The sequence below is a fragment of the Eptatretus burgeri genome, chromosome 7 (genome assembly GCF_056783735.1).
Source record: "Eptatretus burgeri isolate ZD-2024b chromosome 7, Ebu_testis_v1, whole genome shotgun sequence".
In the NCBI taxonomy this organism is placed as follows: Eukaryota; Metazoa; Chordata; class Myxini; order Myxiniformes; family Myxinidae; genus Eptatretus; species Eptatretus burgeri.
In genome coordinates this window covers 87,047,934-87,069,217 of record NC_140967.1, presented here as the reverse complement: position 1 = coordinate 87,069,217, position 21,284 = coordinate 87,047,934, and the positions used below count along the sequence as shown (strand labels likewise).

The window sequence follows — 21,284 nt, the reverse complement described above, 5'->3', positions numbered from 1 at the left end:
GAGACAGAGACAGAGACAGAGAGAGAGAGAGAGAGAGAGAGAGAGAGAGAGAGAGAGAGAGAGAGAGAGAGAGAGAGAGAGAGGAGTAAGCATACACAGTAACGGTGAGAGTAAACGTAAATGGAAGTTTTTATCCCGCAGACCCGACCCATTCACACATGGAAGGATTGGGCGTGGATTGGACTCGCCCATCACGCGCCGAGGTTTGAATCCCATTGGCTGCTCGCACGCTTGCCGGACGTGTCCAACCCACGTGCTTTTTTTATGTTTAAAAAAAAAAAAAGTTTTTGGTCATGTCCTGACAATTTTCAGTTTTTACAGAGTCAACGCCACTTTGTGTTCATAATAAATGGCATCGACCGAGGCAAGCAATCCCAGACAGGATTGTTTCTCACTGAAAGCGATACAGTTTATGCTTGGCATTCCCTCCATTTCCTTGCCAGACTATTGCGACATCAACTTTGCACATGGAAACAATTATTGGGTTCAACGAAGTGTTGTTGACTCTGCGTGAGCAAGAAACAATACCTCGTGCCTGTTCAACGAATGCAAGGTCTTGCACTGTACATACATCAGGAGCACGCACTGGCACAGCTGCATAATGGCCCACAATACACTGGAGTATACAATAATGTTCTGAGTGCTGATGTTTGGGTAAGTGTGGTACATTTTATGACTTTTAAAGGCAAAGATTATGAAGTAACTTGAACGGCACTCGGTAGAGTATATACCTCCGCCAGGCTGAACAGTTTACATTTTGTATCCCACTGACCGGCTGGATCTGGATTCGGACATAAACCAAAATCAAATCGCCTTGTTCTTGTCACCTAACCAACTCATCCACCTGAATTTGTCAATCCGTCCACAACGTTTTGAAATATCGTGCTCTAAATTATTTTGGCCCCATCTCTCAATTATTCCAAAAGATAGATGGCTTTAATCAGAATTTTGGGTCAGGATGGTTTGACAGGCCTACTTTATGTAAAAAAGGGTGCTGAATCCAAAAAAAGGAGTCTTATTGACCCTACTCAAGAAAAAATGACCATTTTAACCCTTTTTGCCCATATATGACCATATTCTGTCAAATTATTTTGGGTAGGTGGGCTTAATCAGAATTTTGGGTAAGAATGATTTGACAAGCCGATTTTAGGTAAAAGAGTGTGCCGATTCCAAAAAAAGCAGTCTTGTTGACCTCGCTCAAGACACAATAACCATTTTAACCCTTTCCGGTCAAATTATGACGATATTTGGTCAATTTCTATTTGTCTGCATTTGGATGTTCTGAAGGTGTGCACATCGTTTGAATTGTATCACATAATATTATGTTCTGTTCATGATAATCATGACATAAATATATATGATAAATATATAATGAAGAAGTAACCAATTTGCCAATCGCTTTGTTCAGTTTTTGGCCACCAGTGGTCAAAAGTTTGAAATTCCATCTTGGGGCATATCGCATGTTTGCATCGTCTTTTCGAGCAGTGTGCAAAATCAACAATGATGTTAGGACTAATTGTTTTAATTTGTATTTTCATTTTCTGTTTGCAGGTGGCAGCACCTCCTTGAGTGGCTCAGATGATATAACATGTGCTTTAGGCTAACATCTTACTGTGCAGCTGACAAGACAGTTCATGTTTTTGGGACATGCTCCGTGAGGAACTACCCAGGAAGTTAATCCTCATCATGGCTGATTGTGGAGAGGTTATCAGTAAGATTGTCATCCAATTCCTTTGCCAGACAACCGGTGGATCAAGCACTAGAGAGTACGATCAATGTAGATGCAGCCTCGCGACAAACTGGAATCACTGCTTTCCATCAAAGTCAAGGCGCAACCAGGCGGTGGACAGTTACTAGATCAGCTAGAAGCACCATAGTCAGACACCTGTTTGAAAAAGCAGCTTTAAACAAGGATACCAATCCAAGCCATGAACTACGAAAGTCAAAAGTGGAGAAATTTCAAAAAGACTTGGAAAGTATTTCTAAAATGATTGACACTACAATGAATCCTTTGGTAACTCCCTGATCGAAGACACCAATTTGTACTGTCGAGCAGATGGCAAGAAAATGCCAGATGAAGTAAAAGAGGACATGCAAAATCTCTTTGCTTTGGGGGAGAAGTGGAAAGATGAGTTCCTCCAGGAATGCTTGAAGGATTCTTCAAGGTTTGAAAAACCACTGAAAAGAAGAAAAGTGAGAAACTTTGCCAGTGTTGCTATCAAGAGCAAAATACGAGGTAAAGATGAAAAGGTTGTTGAGCTGAAGACAACACGGGACCTGCTGGGCAGACTGGTCTATCTTGCTTGTACCAGAAAGATTGAGCGAGCAAAGGTGTTTTCCTTTCCACTAACCCCGGTTCCCCTCTCTTTGGCCAGTATTTTTTGGCACAGTGAAGAAGACACCAAAGTACACACTCTCCAAACACCTCGAAGATTTGATTACACACAAAGAGCCAACAACAGTTGATACGGTCATTTATGATGCCATGTTCATAATCCAGTCACTGCCCTCTGACTTGCCTCTCAGATTTGGGAATGTAGCAGAGCTGTCCCTGAAGATCATATGCAGTCCAAAGGCAAGGAAAGTGCACTTTGTCTGTGACAGTTATGTGAAAAGCATAGAGTGTTGAGCAACAGGCAAGAGGTGCAAATGATGGATCATTTCACATCACAGGTGCAGATCAGTTACGTCCTAAAGATTTCAGACATGCCTTGAGATCACCAAATTTCAAAACTGCACTTATTAAGTTCTTCATGGAGGAATGGAAACATAACCATTATGCACCAATCATAAAACAAAAGACTGTTGTTGTTTCACATGAGGAGCAGTGTCTTCAGTATACAGCATCTCTGTCAGGAAATGTCGAACACAATGAGGCACCAGAGTACGAATGCTCACACGTGGAGGCAGATACCAGCCGAGTATACCATCTCAGCATGCTGTCAAAAGCAATACCAGGACAGAATGTTGTTGTCCGTGCAACAGACACTGCTATCATGGTCATTCTCCTGTATCATTCAAGACAACTCAAGGCCAATGTGTGGATGGACCTTGGACATTCATTCGAGTGATAACACTAGAAGGTATGTCCATATTACTGCGCTAACAAACCACCTCGGCCCAGTTGTTTGCAAGGCACTACCAGGTTATCATGCTCTGACAGGATGCGACTACACGTCACCCTTCTTCAGGAAGGGAAAGGTGAACCCATTGAAGAAAGCTCAGAAGAGTGCTCTCCATCTCGAAGGCATCAGCATGCTCGGAGAGACAACCGCCTTTGATGATGACGACAGGCTTGTAGAAAGATATGTGTGTTCACTCTATGGTCAGGGAGCATTATCATCCGTGAATGACGCCAGGTTGAAAATCTTCCTACAGAAATACAAACCGACAGATCCAGACAGTCTATTGGAGAAAATAAAGGGACTTGATGCAGGCATGCTCCCACCCTGCAAAAATGTTCTGATGCAAAAATTGGCACGGTGCAATTACGTGGCATATCTCTGGAAGCACGCACATCTAAGAGATCCACTAGAGAACATTCAACCCACAGATCACGGCTGGAAAGAGGTCAACGGAGATTTTGTACCACTCTGGTTTACCGGCAGTCAGATGCCAACTATTCTTTCTAAAACCATGGAACCAGAAGATGTCACAGATGGAGATGAGGATGATGATGACAATGATTGTATTACTGATGATGATTCAGAAGATGAAGAAGATAGTGATGATGATGATAATGGAAATGACTAATTGAATGTGGTAAATTGAAAGGGTAAATGGAAAGCTTGCAAATATCAATATTTGAAATATTGATATTTCCCAGAACAATATTCAACACTGGGGCCTATTCATATTTGGCCAAAAACTGGCCAAAAATAGTTATTTTGTCTTACATAGGGTCAATAAGACTGCTTTTTGGTAATCAGCACCCTCTTTTACCTAAAATAGGCTTGTCAAATCATCTTTACCTAAAGTTATGATTAAACCCACTATTTGACGGAATAAGGGAATATTTGGCCAAAAAGGGTTAAGATTGTCATTTTGTCTTGCTTGAGGTCAATAAGACGGTTTTATTTGGAATCAGCACCCTTTTATACATAAAGTGGGCTTGTCAAATCAGCCTTACCTAAAATTCTGATTAAACCCACCCACCCAACATAATTTGACCAAATATGGTCATATTTGGTCAAAAAGGGGTTAAAATGGTCATTTTGTCTTGAGTGGGGTCAATAAGACTGCTTTTTTGGATTCAGCGCCCTTTTTTACATAGGGTAGGCTTGTCAAACCATCCTTACCCAAAATTCTGATTAAAGCCATCAATCTCCTTGGGAAAATGGTGAAGAATCACTTTAAAATCCTAGGATCCAGATCTTTGGATATGGATCCTCACAAAAATCAAATCAATTCTTCCTCGTCACACACCCAAACCTGTCCACCAAGTTTCGTCCGAATCTGTCCACTCCTTTTTGAGACATCCTGCTCACAGACAAACAAACAAGCAAGAAAAAGATGTCGTGCAGAGCACGATACTTGCAAAATCCACCACCCTCTGCAAAGGTTGCCATGGATACATCAAATTGTCCTTTTCATTAATATTAAAATTGACAATCTTAATCAAAGATCAGGTCAATTGGATTAAAATTGACGATATTAGAAGTTTGACCTCGAGTTGACCTTTGATATTTTGACCTCAAAAAGTTTTCTTCCCAATTCAGTGATGGACTATGTAATTGCTGTTTAACTGTCAAGTTAATAGGATGTAAATTGATGATCTTTCAGTTGAAAATTCATGATTTTTTAGATGTTTACCCTTGAGTTGACCTTTTGACCTCAAAAATAGTTGGTTTCCCAATTCAATGGTGCACAATGTAATTGCTGTTCAATTTAAGTCAATCGGATGAAAAATGACGATTTTAGAAATTTGACCTCAAAATGACCTTTGACCTCAAAATCAATAGTCTTCTCAGTTGAAACTACCTTTATAACTTGGTAAAGTTTCATGATGATCGGTTTGGAATTGTGACCTGTAGGCAATTGACAAACAAACAAACAGACAGAATAACAAAATTGACTGACCAATATACTGAAAAATATCTTCGATTTTGCAAGTAACAAACAGATAAGGTGGAAACAACCTCCATCCGTCCATCTTCGGTGGCAGAGGTAACAATAAAATTCAGTCATTAAATAGTTTGTTTGGTCCATCATGACAGCATGATAGAGTGTGGCAGATATGGACAACCAACGGTTATATATACTCCAACAAGACAACGATCCAGAATCTTTCATGAAATTTTCTCCGATCTGATTTCAGGTTTATAGGGTTCACTCATGGAGTCAATACGGGAGTTATTGGCCAGGATGCGTCTTCGTGAAGTTAAAAGGCCAAAACTAGAGTCGGCCTTCAAGCAAAATCACAATTTGGCATGAGGACTTACTATGATGGATTGTATATTTATTATGTACGCAAATGTGGTTTGAACTTTGACCTCTCCACCACACCTACACCCCTTGTGCTCTTATGCTCTATCCTTCTCTTGCCCTTACTTTAGCTCTCTCCATTTCTTTCCCCCACACTATCTGAGCCTCCTTTCTCATCTCCTATCACCCCTCCTCTTATTCGATACAAATTCTCTCAATTTAGCCCCCCCTCCCCCCCCCATGCATACGTAATAAATCCATCGTCCCCTGGCCGAAAACATTTCCGAGAAAGAAACAGATTTTTCCTTCGAAGGACCAATGAAAGCAATAAAATCAACAAAAGAACATACACAATTATAGATAATAATAACCAATGGGGAAGGGGGTGGTGGCAACCAGAAAAAATAATAATACATTGCACCGTGTTCTAGATGTAATGTATTAATGCTGTACTGTACATATGATGAACTGCACTGTTGACATTCATTCGATAATCAGTATTCATTGATTTAATTATGAACTGTTGTAATAGAGTTCCCTTCAAAGGAACTTCAACATGGGAGGCCATTGGGCCCATCAAAGCCTATGCAATGGTTGCCAACCCATCGCAATTGTCCATGCAATATCCTTTTAAAAGCTGAACGTCAAGCAAGGAAGCAGCTCATGTACCATTTCAAAGTTTTTGGGATGACTCAACCAGGGTTTGAACCACCGACCTCTGAGACTCAGAGCAGACCCACGAACCATTACACCAATGAATCTACAACAATTAAAATTAATATAGTTATAATTAATTAATTCATTCCATTAATTATTTATCTGTATTCAGCTCTTTCTCACCACTGACTCACAAACTGATATTAAGGCTTAGTACTCTCTCGTTAGGGTAGAGAGCTGCAATTTCACATGCTGATGCAACTCAAAGCCAATATCTCAGGGGAAAATTTAATAAATCACAAAATCATTGGAAAATTTCTGTAAACGAATAAATGTCGGCCGGTGCAACCTCGGTCTGCTCGTCTGGGTCACGTGACCAGAAACAATGGACCTTCTACTCAAACGCTGACACACGCCTCTTCTCCCTCTCATTTTATAATTTTTGCCACAGTTACATAAAAAAAAAAACTCGCATGGCACTTGGTAGAGCGCATTCCTGCGCCAAGGTGAACAGATTTACGTTTTGTATCCCACCGATATGCCGGATCTGCATCCGGACCTGGACCAAATCTAATTGGCTTGTTCTTGTCACCTAAAAAACCATCCATCAAGTTTCATTCAAATCTGTCCATAATTTTTTGAAATATCATGCTATATATCGTTTTTGGCCCCATCCCTCAATGCCAAAGAATAATTTTAAAAAATGTAAAATTCTCATATATCTGAAATCGCATCTTTACCAAAATTGAATTGATTTGTCGTTGTCATACACCCAAACTGTCCACCAAGTTTCATCCAAGTCTGTCTGTAACTTTTTGAAATGTCATGCTATGTAATTGTTTTTGGCCCCAACTCTCAATGGCAAAAAAAATCACTTAAACAATGTAAAAAATTTTTTTTTTTTTAGCCGAATTCGGATCTTCACTAAACTCGAATTATTTCATCCTTGTCACACAACCAACCTCTCGTACGATTTAATCCGAAACCGTCCACAACATTTTGAGATAACCTGTTCACAGATCGACAAACGGACAGACAGGGGTGATAATATAACCTCCACCAAGCTTCAGTGATGGAGTAATTACAATATTGGTAAACCTTCAAATAAAGAGCTCATTTAATGAATAAATCATGATTTACTTGACGTATACAACTGCTGACAGAATGCAAACACAATCCACTTCTTATACTTATTATGTATGCACGTAGGATGCACCCTAGCAGTTGCTTGCAGTGTGCAAACATTCCGCACTCATACATTATATGCTTTACTGGATGTGGAAATTAATAATAATGTACATATATAAGTAATACTGCACAGTATATGTAATGAATAAGGCACTGTTTATATGGAATGAATACTATACACATTAATTCTATAGACGGTATCCTTCATTGCATATACAGCACAGCATTAAATTCCCTCCACCACCTAAGGTGGACAGAGGCTATGTGTTTACATGTGTTTGTTTATGAGAAGAATATCTCAAAACATTATGGAAGGATTCAGACGAAATTTGGTGGACAGTTTGGGTGTCTTACAGGGATGAATTGATTTGATTTTGATGAAGATCCGGATCTGGCCGATCAGTGGGATACAAAACGTAAACTGTTCCTGGCGGAGGTATGTGTTCTACCGAGTGCCGTGCGAGTTTCATCAACTCATTTATTCCATTATAAATTACATACTGAACTACATAAGTAATTAATAACGCAGTAAAATATATAAATAATGAACAGCTTCATATTTATTCAATATACAGTATTCATTCATTCCATAATTTACTCTTTTGAATCATTTCATGAAGGTATCAACTTATTGGATACAAAGAGCTGATACTCTTGGCTCCCCCACCTTTTGGGTGGTATGAGGAATAGATCTGTGTAATAGGAAAGCTAAATCTTGAACGGTTTTTGAAATATCGCATACACAAGCCACGTTAATGAGATGGTTGCCATGGAAACATAATTCAGCCAATCACAGCCATGATCGAATAAGAGCGAGAAAATGTCATGAGGAATAGGTATCTGCAAAATGAAAGGCGAATGTTCAATGGCGTTTGAAATATCACGCACACAAAAGTACATGGACAGATGATCATTTGGACGGTTAATTAATCATGGAGTCTGGCAGTACTTCATGTAGACTGGAGAGGAATGATGTGGGGAAAAAAAAAATTAACCACCCATTCAAATGTATACACAATGATACGCTTATAAACGACGACAGTGAAGTAAAAGCATTTAAAGCCATACCTTCTGAACTGCCAGTTCTGAGCGATTCTGAACTGCCAAGAGTTGAAAACACGCCAGAAAACATCGTTAAAACATCAATTTGTACTTCTTCTTCTGCTTTGTCTTATTCTTCCTCTCTCAAAACAATGTAAAACTGTAGCCCAACCGAACTCAATAACTACTGAAGCCGCGATGGTGATTCCAACACGGAGGAGTTACTTTGTCTCTGGGCTCGTGCACACAATCCAAAATGTAAAAATATATCACACATTAATCGTTTTATTAGGAAAAGAAATTTAATGTAAATATGGACTCAACAAGACCAGGTGACATCACATTACGACATCACAGTCCTCTTATGGATTACCATCAGGACATCTTTTGACATTTTACTTTTGTTGTGGGATTGCGATGAAGAAGAACAATGACAAAGAAGAATAACAATGAAGAATGACACCACATTACCAAGCGACAACACGACACCACAATTGCTCTCATGGTTTATCATCACAATATATTTTGACGTTGTTCCATTGCAATCCCACAACAAAAGTAAAATGTCAAAAGATGGCGTGATGGTAATCCAGAAGAGGATTATGTCATTCCTACCTTGTTTGGTTGTTTTTTTGAAATTTCATCCTCCGAAATGCCTGTTGTTGGCTTAATAGTTGGGGTGGTGGGCTTGGGATCCGAGGTTCAAATGCCCATCGGCTGTTGAATTAATACCAGGTAGGGTTGACTCTGCATGTCATCCTTCCGAGGTCGATAAAATGAGTTCCAGCATGCTGGTATACTGTGTCGGAGTGGCGACCCATCCAGGATTGTGTCCAATAGCTAAAGAGACTGCTTTGGCAGCACCAACACTCTGTACAGAGTATGGTCCCGATGGATGGAATAATCTGTTTTTACCAAAAAAAATTCTTTCTTGTGCATATAAAAATAGTAATATTGTATTATCATCACACCATTTCAAAAGCTTTTTTTCCCTGAGCAGGAGTCAGCTTTTTGCAGGCTCCAATCATGGTACCCTTTCTTGTGGCAATGTTTTTACGGCCGGATGCCCTTCCTGACGCCAACCCTTTCGTCGCCTTTGACACACAGGGGTAATTACCAGTTTACTGGTGCTCATTTCGCCGACCTCGGAAGGATAACAGGCTGAGTCAACCTCCCCCTAATGTTAATTCAATGGCCAGCGGGGCTCGAACTCAGGACCCCGAGAACTCAGGACCCCAAGGATCCCAAGCCACCACCCTAACCACTGGTGCTCATTTCGCCGACCTCGGAAGGATGACAGGCCGAGTCAACCCTCCCTAATATTAATTCAATGGCCAGCGGGGTTCAAACTCAGGACCCTGAGGATCCCAAGCCACCACCCTAACCACAAAGCCAACACCAGGTTAGAAATAGCAATAGTGTATATAGAATAAATTATTGTATTGCACGAAATTAAAACTGTATGGTACATGAAAATACTTAAGTGAAAAATAGTGCCCTGTACTGTATATGGAATGAATATTGAACGAGTGGAAAATGCATCAAACGTTCCACGAAGGAGAGGTGAATATGTCTCCATGACCCGGACAAACCAATGTGTCGGAGTATCAGTTGTAGCACAGGAGCGCGCACACCGAGAGGAGCGCGCACACCGAGAGGAGCGCGCACCGAGAAGCACGCACACCGAAAGGAGCGCGCACACCGAGAGGAGCGCGCACACCGAGAGGAGAGCGCACACCGAGAGGAGCGCGCACACCGAGAGGAGCGCGCACCGAGAGAAGCGCACACCGAGAGAAGCGCGCGCGTCATGTGCGGGACCCATCAAAACCAGGGCGCGCGTCACGTGCAAACGATGTGGTCACAGCGCGCGCTGAGCCAGCTCGGAACGGTCCGTTTGGAATCTCCCGCCCGGTTCTCCACGTCGGCCTCGATTCCCGACAAACGCCGGGCATTTAAAACCCGTTAAAACGGTCGAAAATTCAACGAATGGCGAATATAAATAATCCACGAAATGAGTCCGTTAAATGGTTCAAATTAATCTTTAAAATCAGCGTTCTTACCTCGTTCACCTCAGCACGAACACGAACAACGAACCCGTGCGATGAACTCCTCGAGGAGGAACGCGGCGACTGGAGGAGGTGGAGCAAGTAATGGGCGGAGCAAAGAGGACACGCCTCCACATTTTAAGACGGCCAATGGCTGGACGGCTCTGAGACTGCGAGCAGTGATATCATGAAGACCTTTTCAGTTACAATCGCAAGACAAGCAATGTGTGTGTGTGTGTGTGTGTGTGTGTGTGTGTGTGTGTGTGTGTGTGTGTGTGTGTGTGTGTGTGTGTGTATATGTGTGTGTGTGTGTGTGTGTGTATATGTGTGTGTGTGTGTGTGTGTGTGACCCCCGCAGTGGTCCGAACTGAGTGATGGATTTATTTAAGCAATATAAATATAAATATTAATATGAAATGGGATGTATGACGCGATAGTATTCCATTTATGAGTTGTATTCACATAAATATTATTATTATTATTATTATTATTATTATTATTATTATTACTAGTGCATGCTCGTAGGTGCGTGCCCGTACGTGCAAACAAACAAACAAACAAAAAATTTTCAAACCGCGGGCCAGAAACAACAACCACACACACACACACACACACACACACACACACACACACACACACACACACACACACACACACAGACACACACACACACACACACACACACTGCTGGAATTATAGACAACACACACACACACACACATTGCTGGAATTATAAATAGAGGACACACACACACACAAACATACACACACATACACACACACACACACACACACACACACACACACACACACACACACACACACACACACACACACACACACACACTGCTGGAATTGTAGATAGATGAAATGAGGTCAATGAGATGACAAATGAAGGGGTTGAATGCAGACTGCAGAGCAATGAGTAAGGAAACCCGTCGTTGTGAATCGTTTTTACCACCAAATTGAGATGTATTTCGTTGGCAAGCATGTTGAGTGGAGCTGAATTCCTTAACACTTCCAAAGGCCACAACGTTTTGACAATTGGAAACAAAAAAAAATTGTGCACTTTTTTTGATAAATTATTTTCAGAACAATTTTTCTTCAATAAATAAATAATAACAGAAATTTTCTCCATGTACATTGTACAGACCTTTATCTCGTTAGCACCTCTTCATAAACAACATTGCTGAGGAAACGGCGCTTCTTCTTGTTTACTCGTCCAGGACAAGAATGCGGAGGCTGCTGGATCTGCCAACGTTTTGATAAATTATTAGTTTTAATGGCCAATTATTAAATTAGCGCCAACATATTTTGCCTTTTCGCAACGTCGTCGCAAGGAAGAACACAAAGAGAAGAGACGAGGAAAAAAAAAAGTTCGTGCAAAAAAAATATATTGTTGTGGTTGAAGAAATTCGCAAACCACCATTCAGGTCCTGTAGGTGAGATATCTCTGTAAGTACATGTGTAGTTAGCCCCAAACCCGTTGTTTAGAGGGAATAAATGTGATTCATTCGGGCTGCGACCCTTTAAGATAGCCGTTTTTCTGTTCTATCTTTATTTTGAACCAACCACGTCTCAACCGCCATCACACAACAACCACCAACCGCAACGCCGCTTCACCACGACAACAACGCCAACAGCCACGACCTTTACCTTCACAGCACACCATCCCGCAACCATCGCATCACCGCCATTCCAAGCGTCACCGTGGCCAGGGACCGCCACTTTAGACCCTCCACCACCTTCGCCTCTCCTTCTGCGGCCATTCCCGCACCGCTTGTGGGCACCGAGCGTCAGGCTGTCCTGGACTCGTACAGGGCGCGCGCCGAGCAGCGGGTGCAAAAAGCGGCCTTTCCGAGGAGAAGTCGAATCAAGAATGATACATGCCCACTTCTGATCCGTCCTATCAGCAAGCGCGGGGCGATTTGGCCCCGCCTCCAGGCGCATCGGAGTAGAATCGATATATGCAAATTCGAGGATCAGGGGAGGTTCACGCCCACTTTTCCTCCGTCCAATGGGCGAGCGTGGCTCCGCCCCCGAGCTCATCCTGATCCGGAAATTTGCATATGGGTTCTCCTGCCGTACTATAAAGCGCCGAGCGCGGGGCAAATTCAGTCAGGTTTTGGGCTCGGGCGAGTTGGAGAGGTGTGGCGGTGGCGGAGTGTGGCAGCAGCAGTCAAGACGAGTCTGGAGGAGAGTCAGTCTGTCGGGGTTCGGAGTCTGTCGGGGAGCTGCAGAGAGGGGAAGCCAGGAACGCGGTCGAGGTCGCAGTGGAGTCGCTCGTCGCGGGACCCAAGCAAGCCAGCTATCCTCTTTCCCCAGAGCATCAACAATTCCCCTCTTCCCCCCCCCCCCGCACTGAGATAGTGTGGAAAGGGGGCCCCGTTCCCACCCCATTCCAAGCAGTGCCAACGAAACCCACGGAGGAGCGCGGAGTCGGGGAACTGCCGCCACATTTGCGGCTCATCACAAGACGGGTAGGCTCCACCCGGTCTCGCGCGCACAGGCTCCGTCTGTCCCCTTGTATTTGAGGGTGGCCCTTTTTCTTTTGCTTTTGAGTATATGTGTTGTCGGCGCCATCTGTAAAGTAAAACTGTGTAAGTGTTGTCGTGTGTTCGCGTAGTCGGTAGTAGATCTGCATTGTTGTGTTTCTTTTGTTGCATAATTGTTGTAATTGTATATGTGTGCTTTCTGTGTGCCGCGGAATAAATGTGCCTCATGTTGAACTGTTTTTCCCGTTTCGCTTCGTCTTTTCTTTAATTGAATCTCCATCTTACTTCACGTAAAGGGTTGGTAGTGGGCTAAATACGCCCGATAATTAATCGGAACCGTCGAGGTTGACGATAACACCGCTCGGTTATCCCGATAGTACGGAACGGGTCGCTTAAAGTGGCCCGTGTCCGGAGTCGACCTGCGGCGAGGTGCGATCGCCCGGTCTACCCTCCGTGTGGGTACTTCGGTCGGTCGAATTTGGCGAACAACCCTATCCCACGCGGGGGGCCGATTGGCACGGTCGTGGTGAGGCCGAAAGGCCCACCCGTGACTTGTTCCCGGCGTTAGTCCGAGAGGGTCACGACAGAATTGTGCGTCCGGTGGGCGACATGCCGCGATTCGAGTTAGTGGCCACTCGCATGTCGGCGGGCGCGAATTCGCAACACTGGTGTCAGGAGTGGGACACAAACCCATCCCCCTCCTCGTGGCACTGGTGTCGGAGAGCGGGAAAACGGGCTCTCCTGTCTCCAGCTAAATTCACGGGAATCGGTCCAGGGGTGAGAGGAGCGACCCCCGATTCCTCCAAATTACGAGCGATTTAAATTAACCCTTTACGAGAAATAAGATGGCGTCTCAAGGCGAGCGGGAGCCGGGGGTATTAGAAATGGACTTAGAATGTGTAGAATCCATGGCACAGGATGAAATCCCCGCGCAGGAAATGTTGGTTGTACAGCACGAACTCCCCCAACTGAACCCAGAGTTCGAAATGGGCGCAGTGGCTGGGGTGGCGGACGAACGGCCCCCACGTGCGAATTCGCCCACGGATCGGACGATGGAATTGTTTGAGGCATTGATGAGGAAAATGGATACAAACACAAACGAAATAAAAGGCATGAACAAGCAAATGAACGAAGTGAAAACGAAAATGGATACAAACACAAACGAAATAAAAGGCATGAACAAGCAAATGAACGAAGTGAAAACGAAAATGGATACAAACACAAACGATATAAAAGGCATGAACGAAAATATGGAAACAAACACACTCAGAATGAAGGAAGAAATGAAAGAACTGCGGAGTGCGACGCAGAACATGGGCCGAAGCCTGCAGGCGGGCATGAAGGCAATGGCAGCGGAGCTGAAAATGGCGACTCCACGTGTGGGAGCGAACGAGCTGGGAGGGGGTGCAACGGCTGTGAGGCCCGCGGTGGAGGCGGGTGAGCACAAAGTAATTCGGGAAACGTGTTGGGTGAGGGTCGTGACGGAAGAAGTGACGGTGACCGAGAGGGAAAAACTAAGTGGGGAGACCGAAACGTGTGAGACGAGACACGAGGGGACAACAGAAACTAATAAATGTACAGAGACACGGGAGATGGGAACGATAGAGGAAAGACTACACGATGAAGACGGGGTGAGAGACGCGCGCGCACACACACACACACACACACACACACACACACACACACACACACACACACACACACACACACACACACACACACACACACACACACACACACACACACACACAGTGGAGGATAATGGGGGTGAGCTGGCGGACTGGGTGGAGACCCAGTGCGAGCAGCTGGATGGCCTCCTCCAGGAACGAGGGGAGGGAGTATGCCCCCTTGAGGCGAGTGACGACCAGGTGAGTTCGGTCGTGTCGAGCGAGGTCGAGGGGAGGAGTGCTGTGGACGGGTGCACGCCGAGCTTGGGGGGTATAGAGGCCCCGGAGACCCTTGTGGGGACACGAATCCCCAGTGTGGTTGTCCCGGTGTGTGTGGTGCAAGGTGTGAGTGCGTCCCCGTGTGTGGAAGCGACCCCGTGTGTGAGTGGTGTGGTGGCAAGTGTGCCGAAGGGCGTGCTTCCCAGCATGCCGTGTGTGGATGAGGAACCGCGTGTGAGTGTCGCCGTGTGTGTGAGTGAAACGGCCAGTATGAGTGAGGCACCGCGGGCGAGTGCCCCCGCGTGTGTGAGTGGTATGGGTTGTGCGAGGGAGGTGGCACGAGTGAGTGGACGGCCGAGTGAAAGGGAGACCGTGTGTGTGAGAGAGCGGTATGTGAGGGACATGTCGCTCGGCATGTGTGAACATGCAGCCGCGTCTCCCGGGGTGAATGTGATGGAGTGGAGTGTGAGCGTCGTGAAACTTGGGAGTGCGTGGGTTGAATGGCGACGACAACGGCGACAGAGGAAAGAAAGCCGGGTAGCGGCTGTCGATGTTTTGCGCACCGCGCCGGGTTCACCCAGCAGTGAGCACGCGGTCCGTGCTGTGCAACGCACGAGGCCCCCACGTGCTCGCTTGCGGGAGTGAAGTCCGGTCCGGAAACGCACACGGTGGATTTGCCGATCCCGCGGACGGACAAAGTTTAGGCAGGATTTCGGATTTGGACCGGACGGGTTCTCCACGCGGGCGTGTGTGTTAAGCTCCAACGGGCAGAGCACATGTGTTCGCGTGGGGAACCCCTCGAGACGTGAGGCTTGTGTTTTTTTTATGCGCCGAGTGACGTCATGGCTGCGTGTGTGGTTGGAATCCGGCAGGAGGGTGAATCCCTGCCGGATGGTACCGTCCAAGAGGGACGAGGGAGGCGAACAGCTGCCATGACGTCACGCCACAGGTGCGCGGCTGTGAATTGCCGCACTGGTGCCACAGGTTGTGAGTTTCCGCGCTGGTGCTGCGCGATGAAAAAAAAAAAAAAAAAAAAACAGCAAGCCTCGCTTTCGGGTGAACAGGATTCCCGGGCAAGGGGTGGAAGACCCCCCTGCCTGGGCACAGGATGAAACTAATTAGGGGGAAGGGTTAGCTTAGTTAGACCGGCTCCATGGGGCAGGGGTAAGTCCTCATGGGGCCCGTGGAATGGATTAGGTAGAGGGATTTAGTGAGCTTAACGTGGGGAAATGATTTTTAGAGATTTGGAGACAGTGACAGACTTTGGATGTGTAGAGGGGACGTAGTTTAGCGACGTAGTGTTAAATGGAACGTGCTACTAGTATAAGGGACGACGTGGGAGCACGAGTTAGTTAGGGGAGGTAGTTAGAAGGATGGCAGAGTTCAGCGGTGTGTGTGTTGAAGAGTTGGTGAGTGAGGTGGAAGCATGTGCTTGGTGAGTGAGTGAGGCCAGCGGGTCTGTGTGTATGGAACGAATGTGGAATACATGGTGCGATAAGTGATTGGGGGGAGGAGTGACTCCCGCCCAAGGGACCCTGGGGTCAGTGTAGAGTGAGTTAGGGGGTTAGTCAAATTTACAAAATGGAGGTCGTTTTGCTGTTGGTGGGAATGTAGGCTCGAAACCCGTTTGGAGGGGTGCTGGAGCCCTGTTGACGGGCTGGGAGCGTGGCTGCGAAAGGTTAGTATCGCTGAGTGGGTACCCCGGGCACCAGGCTAGCCGGCCGTAGTAGGCCAAGGGCCCATAGGGGGGCCGGGATAGCGTAGTGGGCACGGGTGCGTCTGCTTGGTGCGGGGGCCCGGGGCGCCGTTAGCCGCGTGGGCAGTGTTGTGGGCATGGGTGACCCTCGGAAAGGGGCCCGGGAAGCCAGCCTGCCACATGTGCGTTTCAGGGGAGGTGCCATGGGGGGCACTTCCCGGTGTTTAGGGAGCTGGTAGGCTTGGAGGCAGTGAGGTGCCTGGGGGTGCCATCGTAGGAGATTCGGCAGAGAGTCGTGCCTGCCAAGAAGAGCCACGCGTCCCAGCCATGAGACCGTGTGAGGGCACGGAGAGAAAATTGGGGGGCGAGGCCCGAAATTTGAGAGGACACCAACACAGGCGACGGGAATTTGGGTTTATAGAACCAATAGTTTAAGCGAGAGGCGCTTGTTGAAAGCCCCGGGGTAGTTTAAGAGTTAATGGTTAGGGTAGATTAGGAGATGTACCCCTCCGCACCATCCATCCCCTCGCTCTCGTTGTGGGCTGCTGGACCCACTTTGTGTTATCGATCGCTGAACTCTGGGGAGGCCATCCTGAGGCTTGAATTGGGCCTCGGCACAGGACGCTAGCTCTCCCTTAGTCCCCTCCGGGAAGGGAACGTAGGGGTTGGGAGTAGGCTATGGGACAGGATAGGTTAGCCGAACAAGGACGATAAAGGGGCTTAGGGGACGAATTATAGTGGGAGAAAGAAAAAAAAAATAAAAAAAATCATTAATTGGGGCAAAATTGGTTTTGGACAAATTAAGGGAGTGGGTATGGACAATGACAGGCAAAGTCGATAGGTTGGGAGGGAGACCGTAGGGTAGGTCCGAGCCCGCATTCTGAGTGGCCAGCACCACCGCACTCCCTCCACCAACCTGCACTGCACGGCAAAGGCTGGCCAGCTTCATCTGCTGGCTGTGTTGCTGTAAGGCCTGTGCCAGCCCACTTCATCTGCCGGCTGTTTTGCTGCGAGGCCTGTACCGGCCGGATCGTCTGCAGCTGTTTACTTCAAGGCCTGTGCCGGCCAGTTCGTCTGCCGGCTGTGTTTGCCTGCAGCGGCCTTGTTCTGCAGGCTGTGTTTGCCTGCTCACCTTTGCCATGCCCACTGCCCCATGTTCACCAGCCCCGTTCAATTTTGCTTTGCCCCCCCCCCCCTGTTCATTTCCATGCGTGCCAGGATCAGAAAGCAACAGTTTGCAAGCTGCAAGAACTGCCCTGTTGGCAGCTACAACACGGGCCTGCAGTGGCGGCCCGTGCACCGTGTTTGCGTTCATGCATCCATTCGTTGTGCTCATTGCGTGTGCCACTTGAGCTGGCACGGAGACTGCGTTGTGCAGCCCATGCACCGTTGTGGTTCACTGCGTTCAGTTCAAAAGGGAAGGCCTTGGACTGCGTGTGAGCAGCCAGCCACGTTCCCTGTCACCTGCATTGTTTTGAGCCAGAGACTGCATGTGGGCAGCCTGGCTCCCTGCTAACTGCTTTCTTTTTGCAGAGTTCAATGATCCTGGGCCATGGTTTAGTGTAAAATTAGTAAGTTAAGGTTAAGATGTACTGTAAATATGAGTGCGCCCCCGGCATGTATGTCTTAGCGCCGGCAATTTTATTTAAGTCGTCCGTGTGAGTGAGTTTGTTTAGATAGTTACGCAGCCCTCAGGTTATTTATTTTGGGGACACGAATACCATGAATGTCGCACTCAGGGATCCGTAGGTAAAATGTACTAGGGGAAAACTACACATGATGGCACACGAAAATTTGACGACTCGGGACGAGTCTGTAAAAAGGGAAGGGGGTAGTGTTGTGGTTACCAAATTCGCAAACCACCATTCAGGTCCCTTAGGTGAGGTATCTCGGTAAGTGCATGTGTAGTTAGGCCCAAACCCGTTGTCTAGTGGGAATACATGTCATTTATGCGAGCTGCGACTCTTCAGGATAGCCGTTTTTCTTTTACTATCTTTATTTTGGACCAACCGCCATGATCACAACCACAACATCAACCACCGACCACAACCACCGCTTCACCACAACCGCCACGACCTTCACGCACACCTCACAACCGTAGCATCGCCACCGTTCTTGCCCCGCTGTGGGTACCGGTGTTGGACTCATGCAGAACGCGCGTCGAACAGCGTGTACAAAATCACGGATTTTGTGCTTCAAAAACGGATCAAAAACGACACACGCCCACTTTTTGCCGTCCAATCGGTGAGCGAGGGGCGATTTGGCCCCGCCTCCAGAACGATCGATATATGCAAATTTGTGGATCAAAAAGCCTTCACGCCCACTTTTTCTCGGGCCAATGGGGAGCGAGGTGAAAGGTCAAAGGGAGGGGGTCAAAGGCGAAGTTACGGGGGGATAAAAGGACGGTGTTCGTCAGTCAGAAGAGAGTCGCAAACGAGAAGGAAGAGAGAGTCGCAAACGGAACGAGAGAGTCAGCAGAACGGGTCGGAGAGTCAAGAAGAGGAGAGTCGGAACGAGAGAAGGAGCAGAACGAGGTCGGAGAGTCAAGAAGAGGAGAGTCGGAAGCAAAGGGTCAAGACTTCGCGGGCGGTGGAGCTGCTCGTCGTGTGCGTTGGAGTCGGAACGGAGGGGACGGAGCTGTGAAAAGGCGGCGACACCAGACGAGGGGGTGCTCGCGTCGTGCAGGAAGCTGCACCCGAGGGAGGCCGACAGCGCGACCTGGCCGAGGTGGAGACGCTCGTCGCACATAATAAAGATCCTCTATACCCCGAGCATCAGCAACCCCCTCCTGTTTCCCCCCGCGCTGAGATAGTGCGACCAAGGGGGCCCCGTTCCCACCCCCTGCCAGGCACTGTCCACGAGGCCCGCGGGTTGCGGGGCCATCGCCGCTCCGCGTCTCATCACCAGACGGGTAGGCCCGACCCGGTCTCGGCCTCAGGCCTACCTCATTCTTGAGGGTATTTCTTTTCCTTGGTTTTGGGTATGTGTTGTCGGCGCCGTCTGTGAAGTAGAATTGTATAAGTGTTGCCGTGTGCTCGGTAGTCGGTATTAGCTCTGCACTGTGTTTTCACTTTTATGTTTGCTTTTTGTGTAAATGGAATTGTGTTTTCTTTTTTGTGTGCATTTGGTGGAATTGTATTTGTGTGCTTTCCGTTCGTCGCGAATAAATGTGCTTTATTGTTGAACTGTTTCCCGCTTCGCTTCGTCATTTCTTTCTTTGAATCCCCATCTTGCTTCACGTAAAGGGTTGGTAGTGGGCTGAATACGCCCGATAATTAATCGAACCGTCGAGGTCGACGATAACACCGCTCGGTTATTCTGATAGTACGGAACGGGTCGCTTAAGTGGCCCGTGTCCGAAGTCGACCTGCGGCGAGGTGCGATCGCCCGGTCTACCCTCCGCGTGGGTACTTAGGTAGTTCGAATTTGGCGAGCAACCCTATCCCACGCGGGGGCTGATTGGCTCGATCGCGGTGAGACCGAAAGGTCCACCCGTGACTGGTTCCCGGCGTTAGTCCGAGAGGGTCACGACTGGATTGTCCGTCCGGTGGGCGACGTGCCGCGATTCGGGTTACGTGGCCATCGCACGCCGGCGGGCGCGAAAACCGCAACAATATATATATATATATATATATATACATACACACATACACACACACACTTAGTGTACAAAACATGAGGAGCACCTTCCTAATATTGAGTTTCACCCCCTTTTGCCCTCAGAACAGCCTCAATTCGGCGGGGCATAGACCCTACCAGGTGACGAAAGCATTCCACAGGGATGTTGGCTCATGTTGACTCCAATGCTTCCTACAGTTGTGTCACGTTGGCTAGTAGTAGATCTCTACTCCGAATAGCTCGTTCCATCTCAACCCACAGATGCTCAATTGGATTGAGATCTGGTGAATGGGCAGACCACTGCAGTAAGCTGAATTCACTGTCATGTTCGTGGAACCATTCCTGAACAATCCTCGCCTTGTGACATGGGGAATTATCCTGCTGATGAAATCCATTCGCAGATGGATACAGTGCTGCCATGAAGGGATGCAGCTGATTGGCAATGATGTTCAGCTATCCTGTGGCATTCAAACGTTGCTCCACTTTTATCAAAGGCCCAATGCGTTTCATGAAAACTCACCAAACACCATCACACCAGCACCACCAGCCTGCAATGATGACACGCAGCATGATGGATGCATGTACTCATGTGGTTTTCTCCATACCCTACTCCTCCCATCAACATGAAACAGCAGGAACTGGGGTTCATCAGACCAGGCAATGTTTTTCCAATCCTCCAGTGTCCAGTGTTTTTCGTTCCTTAGCCCACTGCAACCGCAGGTTCTTGTTTTTTGCTAAAAGAAGTGGAACTCTGCACGGTTGCCAGCTGCCACATCCCATTCGTGTCAAGGTACGACGAGTTGTGCATTCTTTTATGGGTCTTTCGGCACTAATTTTGTACTGGACTGTCAGTCCCTGGTCAGAGTCCAAGTCTCACATCCATAGAGCAAGACTGGAAGCACCAAGGACCTGAGGACTCAGATTTTCATCCTCCCGCACAGGTACCAGCAGCGCCACACCCCATGATTCAGTGAATTTATGACTCCCCAGGCCCGACCCAGATGTCTGTTGACGGTTGGCTCACAGCCAGCAGAGACATGAATATCACTGTCAAGGTTAGTGAATCTCTCTGTGACCTCAACATCCTCACCACAAATAGGTACAGACAGGATAGCAGCATCCAAGATGTCAATGAACTGACCTTCAGCTGGAAAAACTGACCAAGGATTTGAGGCAGAGACTTAATTCCTTCGGTACCAGGTCTTTTCGGAGAATCCTTGGCTATCACTGGTCGG

The 21,284-nt window shown here is 47.1% G+C and overlaps 1 protein-coding gene across 21 annotated transcripts in view; it reads right to left on the bottom strand.

Moving 5' to 3' along the window:
* Positions 1-10,450, bottom strand: part of LOC147023691 (uncharacterized) — a 53,189-nt gene extending 42,739 nt beyond the window's left edge. For 12 of the 21 annotated variants that reach the window (XM_085889425.1, XM_085889431.1, XM_085889435.1 and 9 more), the window contains exons 1-2: positions 10,371-10,450; positions 8,338-8,369 (exon numbers count right to left, since the gene is read on the bottom strand). The gene's annotated coding sequence lies outside the window, so the exon portion shown is untranslated. Of the gene's footprint in view, positions 1-95; positions 5,598-8,337; positions 8,370-10,370 lie in introns of those variants that run through there. The other 9 variants (XM_085889432.1, XM_085889437.1, XM_085889429.1 and 6 more) reach the window with 7 other exon arrangements.
* Positions 10,451-21,284: the final 10,834 nt, after the last annotated feature.